This window comes from Fukomys damarensis, unplaced genomic scaffold, assembly GCF_012274545.1.
Source record: "Fukomys damarensis isolate Sample0158 unplaced genomic scaffold, DMR_v1.0_HiC HiC_scaffold_23, whole genome shotgun sequence".
In the NCBI taxonomy this organism is placed as follows: Eukaryota; Metazoa; Chordata; class Mammalia; order Rodentia; family Bathyergidae; genus Fukomys; species Fukomys damarensis.
This window is the reverse complement of record NW_022900935.1, coordinates 48123496-48129798: the sequence shown is the minus strand read 5'-3', so window position 1 is coordinate 48129798 and position 6303 is coordinate 48123496. Positions and strand designations below refer to the sequence as shown.

Sequence of the window (6303 nt, the reverse complement as noted above, 5' to 3'; positions counted from 1 at the left end):
GGGGCCCTGACTCAAAAAATAAAAAAAGGAGGGGGGAAGTTATTCAGTGGTAACACACTTGCCTAACGTGTGAGGCTCTGGATTCTATCCCCAGTTCCAGTACCACACACACACACACACACACACACACACACACACACACGCCCCAAGATGGAAACAGAAGAATCAGTGGTTCTTTTGAGCATGGATCACTGTGTGACTACCCAGGTCACATGCATATAAAGCCCAGCCAGATGACAGAATAGGATTCGATGCACAATTTATTTAACCAATCCTATAACAGCACATTTGTGTTTTATTTTCCCCATATTTTCCTATTACCATGTTAACAAACAAGTAAAAGAGGGCTGGGAATGTATCTCAGTGGTAGAGCACATGCTTATTACGTTTGAGGACCTGGGTTCAATCTGTAGCCCCAAAACAGAACAAAATAAGTATAGCATTAACCTAGGTATATACAGAGAAACAAAAACTGTAAAAGGGAAAAATATATATTTTAAAATGTTATTTTATATATATTTTTTACATGAAAAAGCAGATTTTTAAAAATTGGGGTTTAGCTGGGGATTTAGCTCAGTGACACCACACCTGCCTTGCAAGCATAAGGCCCAGAGTTTGAACTTGGTACAAAAGAAAAAAAATTGTGTTTCTCCACATTTGATGTAGCTAGCTAACAATTACTGCCAATTCAGCACAAATGTGTGCTTTGGTAATACCAGAACAGCACATTTAAATGAAAAATAGAAGTAGAATATTTCCACACAAGATTTTACAGTCTGTCATTTCACTGTAGGTAAAAAGATTATAGATGATTTTAAAGGATTACAGATTATTAAATAAAAAAACTACAACTTTTATTTTTAAACAGGAATCATTGGTTTTGTATTACATTTTAAAATTACTGTGATACAAATAATGAAAAAGCTTAACAACGCTACATACAGTATAGTATAGATTTGTCCCCATTATATAACATTTGTTTAATATACAAAATAGAATATGGGTGCACTTGAATCTATATGTAGTTAAGCAAGTTATTTTAGGAGGGTGTTTTCCAACAGCCTTCCATCAGGAAATAAAATCCTTTCGGAGATTTTCTAGAGAGTAGCCAATCCTTTCCTGATACCCTGTTCACTAACTGTTGGTGGACCAGGTTGATCAAAAATAGTCCAGAATATGATAAGCTTTCCATCCAAAGTGGTTTCAAGTGTCTTCTATACACTTGCATTTTCTCTTCCAGCACAGAAACCATGAACACAACACATTCATCTACAGCTACAGTCAAGGGGATGATGAACCGTGATCAAAATTTCACTGAAGGCTATCGTGGTTCTTGAATTTTGACAGATCAAGGGATAATATTATTGTTCATTTAGTCTTTAATCTTAGTTAATGTGAGCTGGTACAAGCTCAGTTATAGTTTCTGACTGAAACTTAAACTTCTTCCTCATGAGCAACTCTATGACAATCAGATAAACAGCTCCAGGTTTCCAGGCCTCAGAGACTATATCCCTGGGATAAATTCTAGGGCAGTGGTGGTGAACATATAGCACACATGCCATAGCCAGCTGTTTGTTATTGAAGGTTCTAAAAAGTTCTCTATCACTGTTCTAGGGTATTAAATAGTGCCTGTCACATAGTAGATGCTCAATAAATATTTTTTTGGGGGGGAATAAATGAGTAAATTACTAGAGGTAGAATTGCCAAATTAAAAGTATATTCCTTTATACTTTTTGCTTTTTGTTTTGTTGAGACAGGGCCTTGCTATGGGTTCAGGGTAGCCTTGAATTCACTGGGAACCCCAGACTGGACTTAAGCTTGCAGCAATCTCCCTGCCTCCAACTCCTGAGCATGGCTTGGATTACAGGCATGCACCACAACACCCCACAATAACTCTGATGGGTGTTGCTTAATTGCATTGCATAGATACTGGAAAAAGTTATATTTTCACCAATAGTGTAGAACAATGACTATCCTCTCTATTCTATTGCCAACACAATGTTATAAATTATTTATCTGTGTGATCTGTTAGACGAAATGATAATAGAGTTGAGTGTTTGTGTGTGGTTTATGGTTGAGACAGGGTCTTGCTATGTAGTAATTCAGGCTGGCCTTCAACTCACTATATAGCCCAGCCTTGCCTCAAACTCATGCCTGTCCTCCTGCCTTAGCCTCCTGTATGCTGGGATCAAGGGAGTTTTAAATGCTTGTCTTTTAGTTCAGTTGACAGTGTTTTTATCTTGTATTGTTTTTTTCTATGAAATTCTATCCAATACTTTCTCCATTTTTCTATAGATTTAAAAAATACATTTTTATTGTAAAATAGTAAACACGGATTTACTCTCATTGCGTCAGTGCAACATGAAGCCTGGCATTAGGACATTTGGGGACTGGAGTATTAAGACAAAAGGTCTTTTTGCCTATTTCTTCCAGTGGGCTGTTCCCAGCTTAGCCAGTACTCATGGCTAGAGCTATAAAGGCAAACAGGAAGGAAACTTGACAGAGGCATAGGAGCATGACAACCTGGACCTTTACCAAGAGGATGAAGGCCCAAATGTGTGTAGTGGCAACAAAAATAAGACAACAATCAGATCTTCCCTGTGTCCTTCCTAAAGCCCACTTTGTATCTGAGTAAAAAAAAAAAAATAGTAAATACATACAGAAAAATATATAACACTTTTGTGTATTTCAGTAAATAGTTATAGAGAACACTGTATTTCCATCATCTGGTCAAAAAATAGAAGATGCTAGCCTTTTAAAACCACAGTTCAAACATTTTATACTTAGGTATCTGGGGTATGTCCAATTTGTAGCAATGAGGAACAATGCTGCCACGAATATTGTAGTTTCCAGTCCTGGTACTTTAAATTTTACATTTTTGTTTGTTTGTTTTTGGAGACAAGGTCTTGCTAAGTAGTTCAGGTTAGGCTCAAACTCACTGTGTAATGCAGGCTGGCCTTGAACTCATGGTGATCCTCCTGTCTTAGCCTTCCAAGTGCTGGGATGACAGGCATGTGCTACCATGCTTGCCTAAATTCTACATTTTCTTACAGATTCAGTAGTGGGATTGCTGGGACATAGAGCATCATATGTTCAACTTTATTCAATTACATCAAAGTCTTTTCTAAAGTGGTTGTACAAGTATATACGCCCACCAGCAGTGTACAAGGAGCACTAGTCTTTATTAATTTGTAGGAGGTCTTTATATACAGCCTTATGGAAATTAGCCCTTGGTAATATGAGCCAATTTTTTTCTGAGTTTACAGTGCCTTTAAAGAAACACTGTAATTAGTTCCTTAGAGGGATGAAAAAAGTACTGGAAGAACTAGAATATTCTGTTAAACATTTAAGTGAAAAACAAATGTTTGGGGCTAATTTATTGCCCTTTATTTGCTACCACTCATGTCATTAATGCAAATAATTGTTCCAGAAATTTTCTGGAATCACCTGGAATACAAGATGCTAAATATAATGTTAATGATAATTAACAACCGCTAGGATTGTGTTATTTTGTGTGTGTGTGTGTGTGTGTGTGTGTGTGTTACCAGGGATTGAACTCAGGTCCTTGCTCTTGCAAGGCAGGCCGCGGAACCACTGAGCTAAATCCCCGGCCCTTGTGCCACTTTTAAAATCCATTATATGTATTAACAAATCTAGTTCTCATAGCAACTCCAAGAGGTAGGCACAGTTTTTATCCCATTTTACAAATCGGAAATAAATAATTGGACTGAAGATGATTTTTTTAACTGAACAACCGTTTATATTGTTTATTATATACACTGCGAAGATGATTTCTAAGGGTAATAGAAGCAGAATTAATCAATTCAGGGAAAAGATTCTTAACTGATAAAGATGTTTTCTTTTTATAATTTGTTCTTCTTCTTGGGAATGAATGATAACCCATCCTGGCCTCCTTTTCTCCACCCTCTCAGATCTGCACTATCTCAGGTGTGATCTCTTGCCACCCTTCCTTTCTGGTGATCAACCGAGAGCCGCATGCAACCAAGCACTCTACACTGAGTTATAGCCCCAGCCCCTTCTCCTTCAACTCTCACTCGTATTTTCTTGTTCTTCGTGTTATGGAGATGTCAGACATCTGCAGGCACGGGTGGGAGCCAGAGAGGGTTTGGACTCAGGAGAAGAAGAGAGATAGAAAAGAGGACTCAATAAGTATATACCGGGGAAGTAGCTCAGCTGCACAGTGCCTGCCTGCAGGCACGGGTGGGAGCCAGAGAGGGTTTGGACTCAGGAGAAGAAGAGAGATAGAAAAGAGGGCTCAATAAGTATATACCGGGGAAGTAGCTCAGCTGCACAGTGCCTGCCTGGTAAGCATGGGGCCCTGAATTTGATTCCTAGTACACACACAAAAAAGTGTTTAGAAGGCAGTAGTAATAATTATTTCTTTAGGGAAATGTTTCTCAATCTGTGGTCCAAAGAAAAAAAATATGCCTTTATTTTTGCTATAGTCCAAGGGGAAAATTAGTATTTCCCTCAGTCACGAACAGATCAACAAGCCACAGGAGTGTTAGCAGTTTCTGGGATCTTGTTATCAAGAGAAATCACAGATATTTTTATGATAGTTGTTGCAGATATCTTAAAATAACATTTATGCTCACCTGACCTCAAAATTATGGTGGTCTGTTATTGCATTAATACAATGCATATATATTATTATAGTATAGCTTTAGGAATATTTTGAAAACTATTTTAGTATATGTGGTCTCATTTGGATTCTTATGTATGTTATGAATTTAAAAACAATTAAGATGTGTTATGTACATGTACCAACTCCCCACACAATGAATGTAATCATTATGTACTGCAAATATATACTAAAGAAAAAAAAAAGAAAAACAGAAAACAAAGCCCCCCCCACATTCCATGTGTACTACCAGACTGCCAAAAGGTCTGTGGTGTTAAAAAATTAAGAATTCTGATTTTCAGGTATTTTCTGGATTTTCATTCTTATTGTCACATGATTACCAGGGCCTAAGGAGAGACCCTTACGTGAACCTTAAGACCTGCATTGTTCTTATAGTTTTATTATTGTTTTGCCAGCGACCTTTACTCCTTTAATTTTCATGCAGCTTTACCATTCTGTTTTTCATTCTCTTGACTTTAAATGTGGGTGCCTCTTTTATCATTTTTTTTCTTTAATTTTTGTTTTATTTTTTGAATCAAAACCTTCATTGGTAAACTTTAGATATACAACATTTTTGGGGAGTTTAACCTTTAGCATGTGACAGACTACTACATTTAGCTTGAAAACAGTACCTTCTCTAGTTCGGATTGTCCACCTTCTCTGAAATTCCAAAATTCCATTTGTCTCTGGACACCTCTACCAGGTTTACCCCTGGTATCTGGAACCGAACAAATTAAAAATTAAGATTTTTTCCCCCTATATCTGCATGACGTCCCAATTTTCCTGTCTGTCCCCTAGTTTTGTGTCTTAAAATTCAAAATAGATTTAAAAAAATTCGAATGGTACAAAAATCAAAAGCTACAAAAGATATACAGTGAGATTGTCTTCCTCCCCGCCATCCTCTAGGCACTCAGATCCCCTCCCAGGAGGCAACACTGTTACCAGCTCTGAGAGTGATTTTTGATTACTTCTTACACACTATCAGCTGTATCTCAAGTCCTTCCTTGATTGTGAGATATGTGCCCTTTCCTCTTTAAGCCCTCATAATCTTCTGATTGACTTTAGAGATAAAAATATCTGTATGTGTATATTTTATATACATGTATAAAATCTCCCCCTATGGCCTTCCGGCCTCGAGTTTTCATCACGTCGCTTCCTGGATGAAGAGCCTAGAAGGGTGAGGGGGCAGGGGTTGGGGGTGATGGAGAAGAGGACCTAAGAGACTTAGGTAGGGGCTTTGGATTGGCCTTCTAGTGTGAAGCACTGCGAGGATTCCTATTCCTTTTCCTCCCTCCTCAGGCCCGCTTCCAGTTCTCCGGTCCCAAAGCCTCTCATTTCCAAGGGCCGAGACAGAGACAGAGACAGAGAGATACACAGAGACAGAGACGCCGAGGCACCAGCATCCCTCTCCCCTTCTGTCCCGCCCCACCGTTCTGAAGGACATCCTCTATCAGCCAATGGTGCTCACGATTTTCCCTGGAAGAGCCAATGAGAGACAGAGGAGGGCGGAAGATTTCCCCGCCCCCACTTCTAGGCTTGGTTGAGCCGTGCAGGTAGGTCCGGAGCTGGGGGAGCTGCCGTTGGCACTGGTGCCCCTTGGGGTGGGGGCGCGAGTGGGTCGGGGAGATGGTGGGGAAGAAGAGGCGGCCCTTCCTGGGGAG

General features: G+C 39.2%; 1 protein-coding gene across 1 annotated transcript in view; it reads left to right on the top strand.

The window, feature by feature from the left end:
• The first annotated feature begins 6177 nt into the window (after positions 1–6177).
• Kansl1 (KAT8 regulatory NSL complex subunit 1) overlaps positions 6178–6303 on the top strand; it is a 176232-nt gene continuing 176106 nt past the window's right edge. Inside the window, exon 1 of the mRNA XM_010637477.3 lies at positions 6178–6195. The gene's annotated coding sequence lies outside the window, so the exon portion shown is untranslated. The remainder of the gene's footprint in view (positions 6196–6303) is intronic.